General features: G+C 33.4%; 1 protein-coding gene and 2 long non-coding RNA genes across 3 annotated transcripts in view; 1 reads left to right on the forward strand and 2 right to left on the reverse strand.

Annotated features, from left to right (window-relative positions):
- Positions 1 to 12140, reverse strand: part of Tasp1 (Taspase 1) — a 140455-nt gene that overhangs the window by 83360 nt on the left and 44955 nt on the right. The window lies entirely within an intron of this gene.
- LOC135193498 (uncharacterized) lies at positions 1152 to 3259 on the reverse strand. The gene is made up of 2 exons (XR_010309274.1): positions 3121 to 3259; positions 1152 to 2036 (listed from the first exon to the last, which is right to left on the reverse strand). It is a non-coding gene; the product is annotated as an uncharacterized LOC135193498 (long non-coding RNA).
- Positions 7220 to 7850, forward strand: LOC113400829 (uncharacterized). Its single transcript, XR_003369091.2, has 2 exons — positions 7220 to 7344; positions 7485 to 7850. It is a non-coding gene; the product is annotated as an uncharacterized LOC113400829 (long non-coding RNA).

Below are 12140 nucleotides of genomic sequence, written 5' to 3' on the forward strand. Positions count from 1 at the left end.
TATGAAATAACAATTGTTATTTTATACATTATAACTAAAGATACATATATATTTTTTAACAGAGAACTTTATTTTAATGGCGAATGGGCCACCAGTTGGTAAGTGCTTAGTGGCACTGGTTCATTCATACTTCAAACCGGAACACAACAATTCTAAGTATTCCAGCTTGCTGTTCCACGTACTTGGTTAGTTTCTCGTGATGGCAATTTGTTTAACTCTTAAAAATTGGTAACAAGAGAAATATAAATTAACCCGTGAGAAATAAGCGTCATAGTGTTGGATATTTTGCCGGCACTTCGCTTGTGAAGTGCTTTATTATTATTGAAGTGGATAGATGTACAGAGAGGGGACGGGGGGAAGGTATAACCACTTAAGAAAATCGATAAAACTTACATTTTAATATAAATTTATTAGTTGTAAAACATGAAAACGATTAAATGTTTTCGTAGAAATTTCTATGTTCCTATAAGAACTATCAAATGGCGGCGATTCTTTGATGTAAAAATGGTTTAAAGAAATGGATAAAAATAATTAACCGGCAGTAACGATAACTTTAATTGTGTTTGTCAAACAATATTGATGCTCATATGGATAAAAATCTCATATTCATGTTTAGAGTACTGTGTGAATAAAAATAAGTTTTATTCATTTTGCATTATTTGATCTGATAATACAAGTTGTTTCAACAAATGCTTGGAAAAAGACGTTAATATCTAAACTTGATATTGTTCGTCTTTGCATGCGTGTAATCATTCTGTACATGTCACTGGACTCTTTCTTTGAAAGGGTCCTTGGTTTATATTTGATCCGGTAGTCGGCGCTGCAATCGGGTTTCAGGATTAATTAAAAAAAAAAAAAAACTTATTTTACCTATACGAAGTTGGATCCAGCACCTTGCATAATATATTTGATTTTAAACTGATACTTAAAATAATTTATTCAAGATTACATTGCTATGGTTATTGATATGGTTATCGACTGCCAAATGAATAACTATCACTATATCTTATGAATTCAGAGAATATAGAAGCCCTGTATGAATTTACGTAGAATCGCTGATTTCTGTGCGCTCGGCTTTGGATCGCTAGTTGTAAATTAAATCCCGATACGAGTAGGTCAACACGAGAACTTACGAAATTAAATACATCGAAATAATGTTATCATTTATTTCTCATATATTCTTTAAAAGGAATATTTCAGAATACGAAATTTATTTAATATACAAACGTATTGAATTTTCACAGTTACATTAATATTAAAATACATTCGATTTGATTTGATTTCATATTATTTGTGGGGTTTTGATTCAAACATTTAATCTTTATATATAAAAGCGAAATACCAGTCACTGATTTATTACGAAATTTCTGAAACTGTAACACCTACAAACTTGAAATTTGCCAGGTAGGTTCCTCATAGGGTGTAGACATCCCCTAAGAACGGATTTTACGAAGATCCACCCCTAAGTGGGTAGAGCTGGGGTTGGAAGTTTATGGAACTAAAGCCGCAGGTTCAGCTAGTAAGCCTATATAATTGTAAAATTAACAGACTGTAAATTTCTCAACGCTGGCCTAAGGTGTCTTCTACTTTATGGGGAGACAGTTTGAAGATTATTCCACAACGTTGAATCAATGCATGTTGGTGGATGATACATTGATTGTATTAATTTATATATAATAATTACTAAGTTTTTATTATTAAAGAAGAAATTTGAATTTTCTCTTAATTTCTTATTGTTTCGATAAATACAACCCTAAAATATTTAAATGCTAGGTGTTATTAAAAGTGGCGGCCATGGGGTGGAGGGTGATGGTGTGGGGGTCCGTGGTGGTGTGAGGGCCCGTGGGGGTGAGGTGGGCTGTGGTGGTGGGGCGGTCCGTGGTGATGCGGTGGCCCGTGGTGATTTGGCGGTGGCGGTCCGAAGAAGTGGGGCGGCGGGCCATGGTGTGGTGGCGGTGGTGGATGGTGAGGTGGAGGCGGTGGGTGGTGCGGCGGCGGCCCGTGGTGGCCATGTGGTGGGCCGGGGGGTGACATAGCTGTGGAATAATAGATGATAGCAGTCAAATATACTTTTTTTATAACAAATAATACACGACTTAGAGAACCTTTGTTTATATTCAAGGCAAATGTTTACAAAGCGTTGCTAGACAATAAACTACACACAAAGACAATAATGCTTAAAAATATTGTGTAACAAAAAATATCATTCTATATTTTATTTATTAAAAGTCCGCACATAAACATACACACACATAGACAGACGAAGATAAGTACTAACAACATCCTTGTACCGATAGTACGTCACTTAGACATTAATCTTTCATCAGGTTCAATCAGGTAATCATTGTTCGACTGATTGATTAATGTTCAAACAAAAAATATAGAATATTTTAGATTAATTTTCTTAATTTTTGAGTAAAATATCAGTATTATTTACTTATAATACATGTTAAGTAAAAGTAACTCGAAATAAAATATTTTGTGTATAGCCGTAGTTGACGCCTAGACAACGTAAGGCTCTAAGACATTTTCCCTTTACTTAGCTGGGTTCTTCGTTAGGTGGTTAGCATTAATGAAATAACTTATAATGGATTTGTTTTCTGAATTATTTGCCCATTAACAAAGTATGTCAAAGAACTTTGCAAAATAAAAAAGGGGAAGTCATTTCTAGCGCAACTGATCTGCCTGATGATCTGAAACTGATGGTAATACGGTAATCCAGACCATTAATCCAGCCATAAGCCTCACGGCCATCTAAATGGTCAGAAAAATCACTCCAACACCAATAAACAATTGCAAGCAAGACCGAGTCGTGCGGGTCTCACATACCTTAAATGGGACAAATATGAAAATCTGAAGAAATAACAGAGGTATGGCACTTGGTATGTTCCTTTTTCAAAGCCTTGAAAGTAACTATTACTATTAGTCATAGACATAGCGGACATAACATCCAACATCGTTGATGGCACATTCGTATGATGTAAAGAATTTAACGCTGGTGACCACTTACCATCAGATTGCCGATTTTCCCATCGGCCTAGCAATTACATAAAATACATTTGTCGCAGGAATATAGGGTAAATTAGCCCAACATATGACACTATAAAAAGGCTATATTACCTGTAATTGACTTCGCAAACACGAACTTAATGATGAAAATTAAATCACACTTGCTTGATCATACGTTCAATACTGTCAGGTTTTTGGTTCGCGTGTTTGTTTTATTGATTAAAATTTTATCACAGTATCGATATCGTAGATACGTTGAGAGCTCGTGATTAATTGGAAAAACCTTTGGTAGGTTATTATGGATTTTATCTTATCTTTAAAAAGGTATTGTTGATGAATATACGTGTATGTGTTTGCACACATGTACATGTGTATGTGTGACTATCTCGTTGGTTCAATTTGGGTAATTCTCAAAAGATGTCTGTAGTGTGATTCTGTAAGAAACATTTTATTTATAAATGTTGATAAATGTTGATAGAGGACTTACGGTGATACGCCATTTTGATACTTGCATCTTCCATAACATACAAAATAAACTTATATATAGTTTAGACTAGTACATGGACGTTATAACGGTAAACAACAAAGTACAAAAAGTACACTAAACGTAGAAGGTTTCATTTCCTTATAAAGTTTCAGATCTTATTCCACCACGCTTCTAAAGTGCGGGTGGATTATTCATGTGGATCCGAGATATGTAGGTTGCACGATGTTTTTTCCGTTGAGTACGAGATAATCTGTAAACATATATTAAGTACATGAAAACTTAATGTGCTTGCTTAAGTTGGAATCTATAAACATGTTAACGTATTTCATCACCGTACAGACAACTGTAAGACCAAAAGTTTCAAGCGCTGTCTGTCTGGCAGAGATTTGTGTATCTGGGTAAGTACCGCCTACATATAATATCAAGTGCTTTAGCTACTTACATTGGGATCAGAGTAACATATTTATGTATATTTATATTATTTATTTAATTAAAATGTCGCAATGAAAAAAAAATTAAACCCAATATTTTAATTGTGATGCGGAGGACTAAAGAATGCTGGCACATCAAAGTATTTAACCAAAGCAAAATAATAGAGAGAACTATCAATGGCAAGGCCAACACGTCAGAATTTAAAGTAAAAAATAAAGTGCTTTCTGAATACTGGAGACTACTTACTAGAAATACCCAATCACTTTAACTTGCCTGATCCGGGATTGGAATCTGGAAACTCCGTAAATGCCTTGAGTTAGCCACGAGTCTACCAGGCAATTGTCGACAGTTGTAACTTTTATATCTAAACACATTTCAGCGTCATATTTAAATTGCTAAATACATACAGTTCTTTGTACATACGTACGTATCATATACATACGAGTATATGATTTTATATTGTAAGTTTGTGAGCATTGTTTTTCTGTTTAATAATTTTTAAAAGACAAAAAAGATTTAAATAGCTATGATTTAATTCTATCTCACATAGGTGTACGATGTAGAGTCCCAATGGTACTATTTATTGCTGTGATGGGTTGTGATAATGTATTACGACATAAGTTCAAAATCCACATAACACAGACGTATACAAGAAATATCTCCATACTTCGATAAATTGTGATGATGTCTGTTAAAAAATAAACACGAAAAAAGAATACAAATTATAGATAAGATATACGTAAAGATGTCTATAGAGCCACAAATATAATAATAACATATAATTTATACACACAGATACACGTTCATACTCTTTCTAAGGTTACTCTTATCATTAAGCGAGCCTTTTCTATATTATATTCCGTCTAATTTTTTTTTTAAATTGAACGTATTCGATCCCCCGAATAGCGTGGCATTAGAACAGGAGGCTCACCTAATGGAAAGTTATCGAGGGCTTACAGGTGCGTGGCCGGCTTTTAAGAAATGTGTGGGTACCTTTCTTGAAGGTTCCCAGGTCGTATCGGTTCGGAAAAACCACCGACGAAACTGGTTCCACGGAGTAAGTGTGTTGTCTATGTCAATACGAATGTACGGACCTTATAATTTTTTATTGAATTCACATAATAATTGAATTGAACAATCGTATTTATAAAAAATAAAAATACCACAGAAACTTTAAAAACTCCGAATAATATCAGTTTAGTGATTGTTTAGAGTTTTCATCGTCCGTTTGTTTTCAAATTTTCTCAAAGGAGAAAATTGTATTTACTTATCGCGCTCCGTTTACTTACAAGGTATTTAGGTTTGCGTCGTCTTTTCTCAGTTTTGTGTTTGGAAAATGGAGTTTCCTTGTTCGAAGATGAAGCTGAATGTTCAATTGATTCTCGGGCTTCAATTTTATTAGCCGTTTTGTTTGCAATGCACTGCTTGTTACGAGATTTTAATAAAAATTGGATTTATGCTTGCACAATTCTTTTTTATTTTTGTTTTGAAAAGTTTCTTTAATGTTTCATGTTTTTACATTGCATTTATTGGGATCTCCGATAGAAAATGTTTTGCTAACTTACTACAATAATGTAGAGATTTATATTACTATGTATAAGCTTCTTCAAGTATAGGAAAACACAGCTACCTTCTTATTTAAAGTGCGTTATAAATAAATAAAAAACTGAAATTTAAAAACATTAAAATAAAATAAGCTAATAATAATAAATAATATTTACATTATGCATAATAATATTTGCATATGCTGCATGGAATCAAATACTCTTGTAATTAATATTTCACAATAGATTTGATTTTAATTACATTCCCCCCAGAATCGATTTTAAGTGTCCAAGAGTAATTAAACCATACACGTAATCAGCGTTCATTGTGTTTTGATCGTAAACAAATTAGAAATGGGTTAATTATTTGTTGTTCCACGCAATTTAGTAGGATGTCTGCTTCGTTGGACTATAAGGTTTCACGGCAGAATATCTCAAGTCCTGGGTTTAAATCAGAAATAAAGCCAAAAATACTTAAAATTGATTTTTCTGTCGAATAATTGTCAGTACTAGCACCAAGTTGCCATTGTTTTTAGTTTCACTTCTGAGAAAGTGCGTAAAGCCTTTGGTTTTGCGCCTGAACTCGAGTCTTCTCTGATTGCTGTTCCATTGATTTATGATAGTTCTGTGCAATGGGCTAGTGTCCCTTTGTTGTACATCTGCCACCATCACCTTATTTACACCTATTATTATGTCAATAAAATAAATATAATTATAGTCAGTTATTAGGCTATGATCGTATATTAAAAGTATAACACACCGTCTTGTTACATTCGCTGGAGACAGGAGGGCTCGTTCATTTTTTGTCCAGAGAATCGGAATTACATTTCAACGGGAAAATCCTAATATTCTTGCCAGTCATTTTTACAGCAGCAATCATTTTTTTATTTCTACTTTTAATCCTTATAGACCCAAGAAACGATGGATGGATTGTGTGAAAGACGATATGGTTAGAAAGAATGTTACTAGTGAGATGACGTCCGACAGAGATGTATGGAAGAAGAAGACATGCTGCGCCGACCCCGAGTAGAGTTGGGATAAGGGCAGGAGGATGATGATGATGACTTTTAATCCTTATCGTGAATAATTCGTATTTAAAAAACATAGTTAATAAGTAATTATTATTACGTATGAAAATTCAAGAAAGTCGGCGAATTATTTTGAAATAATAGTAAATAAAGTTTTTTATTATTCATAAATTAATGATTCATAAATTATTACTCACCGATATAATTCCTTTGTGACAATCGTCACATATCATATGGTATTTGTAATATGTATGTGTTGTATGTTATCAATATTAAAATATGTTTTTTTCTCTTTTGTATATTATTAGACACCATAAATATTCTCGATATGAAACAAATACAGAATTAGATCAATGTTATCTTCAGATAACGGGTGGCTCAAGAAGAATCACAGAATACTGTACACAATTAGAATTGTAAAATAAAAACAAAACATTATGAAAAGTTTATCTGTTAATCATAAAAGTACTCATTCAAATAAGAATATAAATATATTAATTCTAAACAATAATCGTTGACAAAAGAAAAAATCCGATGACATTTTTCGGTTCATCTCGTCTATTTCAGCAAGCTCATAGCTTCTATTTTGAATAAAATATCAATATATTTATTTGCCTCTAAATGCAGTATTTTGATTTTAAATTTTATCCAAGTATATAAATACATTATTCGTATTAAGCATGCCGAATGTTTTTTATATCTTATCAACACCCTAATCGTAGCTGAGATAACATTGCTATCAATAAAACAAACTCGTCACCTCTATCAGAATTCAGTGTTTTTTGTACATTTGTGAAGTCAATTGTAATTCAGTTTTGTATTGATAGTTCTGTTTACACTAAAGGTAGATATTGTATTATATTGTTGATTTATTTATGGTTTTAATCAATAACAGTTTTACGTTACTTGGCTTGTTTTGATAAACGATTGTTTTTGTATATAAATAAAAAATAACAATAATAATGTTCTTTTTGTGTTGTTTAGAAATGTTCAAGCTGCCCTGTGGGCCTCAGTGTCGCGGGGGCCCCTGTCTCCCCCACTGCTACTATCGGGACTTGCCGCGCGAGCCACCTCACATGCAGCAATGGCAGCCACCACCGTACAGTCTACCACCAGGTGGCTACCCTCCGCAGCACTATCCACAACCACACCCGCAGCCGTATCCGCCGACATATCCGCCACATCAGTACCCACCCCCTCCCCATTACCCCCCTCATTATGATCACTATGATCACATGCAGAGATAGAGTACATGTAAGGATGGAATTTTGATTTTCGAACTGTCAATATGTTTGTAGAATATTATGATGATATATGAAATGTTATGTGATATCTTCTTAAAGTACCTTGCTTAAAAAACTTTTTATGTTCGTATAATAAAATATAAAATGAATTATATATGTTTCATTTGCATTCATCTAACTTAAAATTATATATTTTTTTATGAAATTAATATCTGAAATAGTACCTTTGCTTATTGAATAATATTAAAAAATTACAATTTGTTTAAAATGCGTTTAGATATTTCGTAGTAATCAATCGCGCGCTGGCGCATAAATAGCGAGCACGTGACGTCACTGCAGCCAGCCGTGAGTTACGGTTATGGCGTCGCTCTTCCGCCGCCCCTGGCCTCCAATATCCGGGGCATCGTTGCGACTTTTTTCGATAGACGCTATCTGAAAGATTAAAATGATTCATGCTACATATATTCGTTCATAATTTGTTTATATTCAATTAGACTATGCGCAATTCCAATATACTGACAGATTTTTTTTTTTTAATGACGATTACGAACTGATTTTAGACTTTAATATTATCAATATTTGTAATCAATCGATATTATCCAGCGGTGAATAATCTATTATATGTAGGTACATATTTACGGATGTTTTTTTCGTCTAAAACGCTCTAATAAATTGATTTTGAACGAATAGCTGGTAATTAAATTAATTACGTCTTAGAATAGGACGTGATACTTTACACGGTGGTAGGGCTTTGTTTAAGACCATGTGGGTAGGTGAAACAACAAAGGGTGAGCTGGTGTAACTCCAAGCTCAAGGTACAAAACATCTTAGTTCCCAAGTTTGGTGGCGCATTGGCGATGTGAGAAATTGTTAAAATTTATTACGCCATTGTCTATGAGCAGTGGTACCACTTCTCAACAGGTGACAGGCACATTTGCTCGTCCTCCAACTTAAATGTATAAAGGAATTGAGGTGCAAGCGTTACAGAATCATGTCGATCTTGTGGTTGAATGGTATTTATAATAATTCATTTTGTGCTTGGTGGTCAAGGAAAACATAATTACGAACTGTAAGGCATTAGTTTGCAATTTTTTAATCTGCAGTAAAGTAAGACCGTGGTAGTAAATGTATATTTATTCTTGAGGGCTTAGGAAAGTTCCACGCCAATCCATGACTTTTGGTCACTTATCACGACCTCGTAAATCGAATCGCCGTAACTGTTCAACATCACGAACGTTGCCACTTCTTGAGAAATTATTTGAGAATTGCGAAGTGCATACTTATCGCCGTGTTTCAGGTTCGATTGCCTTCGTTTTGTTGAATTGAAATAATTAAATGTATTTTGTAGTATAAGATATTGTGAAATTGTAAGAGTATTTTCAAATCGGCTCAATTCAATAGTTAGTTCATTATTAGCAATAGTGCTGCTTTATAGTAATTATTGTTAGAATCAGTAAAATAACTGATCACTGATAAATTAATCGGCGAAAACCATGTGCATACGATCGGTAGTTTTTGTGTGACATACAGATTGTTTTTTTGAGGATTCTCTTGCAATGTTTGAAAAAATAGCCTCCCATAAGGTAGAAAAAAGACGAGACTGGTCTCCAATTTTATTCATAACAATTTTTATCAGAGCATTACTTAAAGGTTAAAAGTTTACATGATCTAACAATTAAATTAAACAGGAATGTATGGTAGGTTTTCTTACGGGTATAATTTATTCAAATTTTATTTAGCAAACGGCGCCCGCACAAATTGAAAGTCATTAAGCCAATCATATTTTCGCTCAAAGGTATTTTTTTATCTAATATTCATAAAATCATATTTTACTTGTAATGAATACATTTTATTTTCCATTTCTCTGAATTATTTGTAATGAACTAAGATTAATATGATAATATAAATCAACGAGCCGTAAACCGGCTTCAAATTAATAATTCCCTCTGAGACGATATTTAAAAATAATCTAATAGAGATTAAATTATAATATTATAAAAAAATATCTGATTTGTATTTAGTTCATCGTGATCTCAAATCGTATTCATAAATATTTAAGAATTATTCAGTATTTCAGTATTTATCCAAAAAGAAAATGGTATATGTCTGATCTTCATTTGTAGTTTCTAAATGGTCCCCAGAGTCCAAGTTTAAGGTCTTTCCCATACCTTAAGAAACTGCTACTAAGTCTGAGACGCTAAAATATTTTTTATATTTTCAACTTTAAAAAAAAACGGATAATATCTTGTATTATATATTGTTGACGGTGATCACTGCCGTATTGGTCTAGTCAAGTTGCTAGCTTATGAAGGTACAGAACCCGATGCCCTAGGTCTAATTACCGGATCGGTCAAATAAATAAATAATAAGTTTAACCGTCAAGTAATTTTCAGGAGCAGTCCGGGGCTTATACTTCCGTGCCTTGGAGAGCTCTTAAAGCCGTTAGTCTTGAGCTTGATCTGTTTCCAGTCTTGTTAGATTTCCTGTCAGACCGGATTATGAGAGTGAATGAACAGACGGTGTACTTCGTTTTGCATTGAGAATGGCTAACAAGGAGGTCTTTATTCATTTGAAACACCATCGGCATATTAACAAAAACAACGCAATCAAAAGTACAGGGACCGATGCAGTGTGAAACACCACTACAGGTATTTACAAAACGATTGAATAAAAATATAAAAAAGCAATACACTCTTAAATTAATAATAAAAACTTAAAGTAACACAAACTTAGACAAAGATACGGCTTAAGGCTTAACACAAACATAACAATTGTAAACCTGTAAAAACAAAAATAAAAATTAAATATAAGTCTTCTCATCATAGTATATTTGTTGTTTTGTGATCTTATTGTGAGTAATTACTATTAAAATTCACTCATTATATCAAAGCACTGTATGGTGATAAGTGAATCTTAATCGATTCTTAATTGCAACCCGATCTGAGTTCAATGCACAATGTGCCCAATCTGTGTATATAATATACCAATCTCGTGATCGATCAGGAAAACATCGTGAGGTACACGTAGCGAATGAGACTGCCACGTGTATCCAACAAGCCGCAATAGAACAGCACGATGGTAAGACAAAAAACCCTTTCCTTAAACAGGTCAGGATGCCTTCAAAACCATGTTAAAAAAAAAGATTGTCAATAATATATTCTTTTGATATATATATAAATCAACTGTTTGTATTTTACACATCTATGAAAGGCAATTGTGTACAGGGGGAAAAAAACCGCAACGAGCGCTTGCAGAACCCGCTGAACATGAAAGAAACTAGTAATATCAAAGCGATATCAAAGGTAGAATAAGAAAAAACCCAGCGCTACGGTCTCTACACTTCATTAAAAATATTCACAACAGGTTGCTTGCCGCTGCGTTTATGCAAAACAAATGTAGCGGTTACCGTGTGACTACAATAGCATAGTTTATTTCAGATAGCGTTGAATGTTTATGGAAACTTGAACATATCACATACATGAACAGCCTGTAAATTTCCCCACTGCTGGGCTAAGGACTTTGAGAAGAAGGTTTGGAGCATATTCCAACAAATCTGCTCCAATGCGGGTTGGTGGATACAGATGTGGCTAAATTACGTGAAATTAGATACATGCAGGTTTCCTCAAGATATTTTCCTTCACCGCCGAGCACGAGATGAATTATAAAGACAAATTAAGCACATGAAAATTCAGTTGTGCTTGCCTGGGTTCGAACCCGCAATCATTAAGATGCACGCGTTCTAACCACTGGGCCATCTCGGCTCTCAACTTGAACATGCACATCGATAATAACGTTAATCAAATCAAAGAACGAAAACACGAAAGTCACGGACAACTCGTTTGTAGAGATTGTAATATGTTATCAATTAACACTTCCGGCCCTACATATACGGCTAGTTCGGGTACATCTTGATGATCATTTAATAAGTATAGATTAAAACGTTTGTTCTACAATTTAATTAGTAATTTCATAATCAAATAAATAGTTGATTCATATTTCTTTATACTTGGAACGTTTTATTATATAATATTCTATTCATTAATGGCGCCTTCCACTTGTCAGCTTCCGGCGCAATTAATAAATAGTGCATATTGTTATTTATATTTTCTCAAATTATGTCGATTAATTAATGCTATAATAATTTTGTTTTATTATGTATAATGTAAGGATTAAGTACTAGAATCTTATTTTACTGATCTGGCTAGGTATAATCTCTGCTGCTTATCAACTTTCGGTGTAATACATTAATCTTTAATTTAATGTTACATAATCCGGTGTTATTAAATAATATTTGTCCGTAAATAATCATTAGAATAATCAAGATAAAAAATGTTTAATATTATCTTTTAGTTTGTGAATTTAGTATTAAATTAAGACGTTTTAGTATAAACACCGC

This window comes from Vanessa tameamea, chromosome 11, assembly GCF_037043105.1.
Source record: "Vanessa tameamea isolate UH-Manoa-2023 chromosome 11, ilVanTame1 primary haplotype, whole genome shotgun sequence".
Classification (NCBI taxonomy): domain Eukaryota; kingdom Metazoa; phylum Arthropoda; class Insecta; order Lepidoptera; family Nymphalidae; genus Vanessa; species Vanessa tameamea.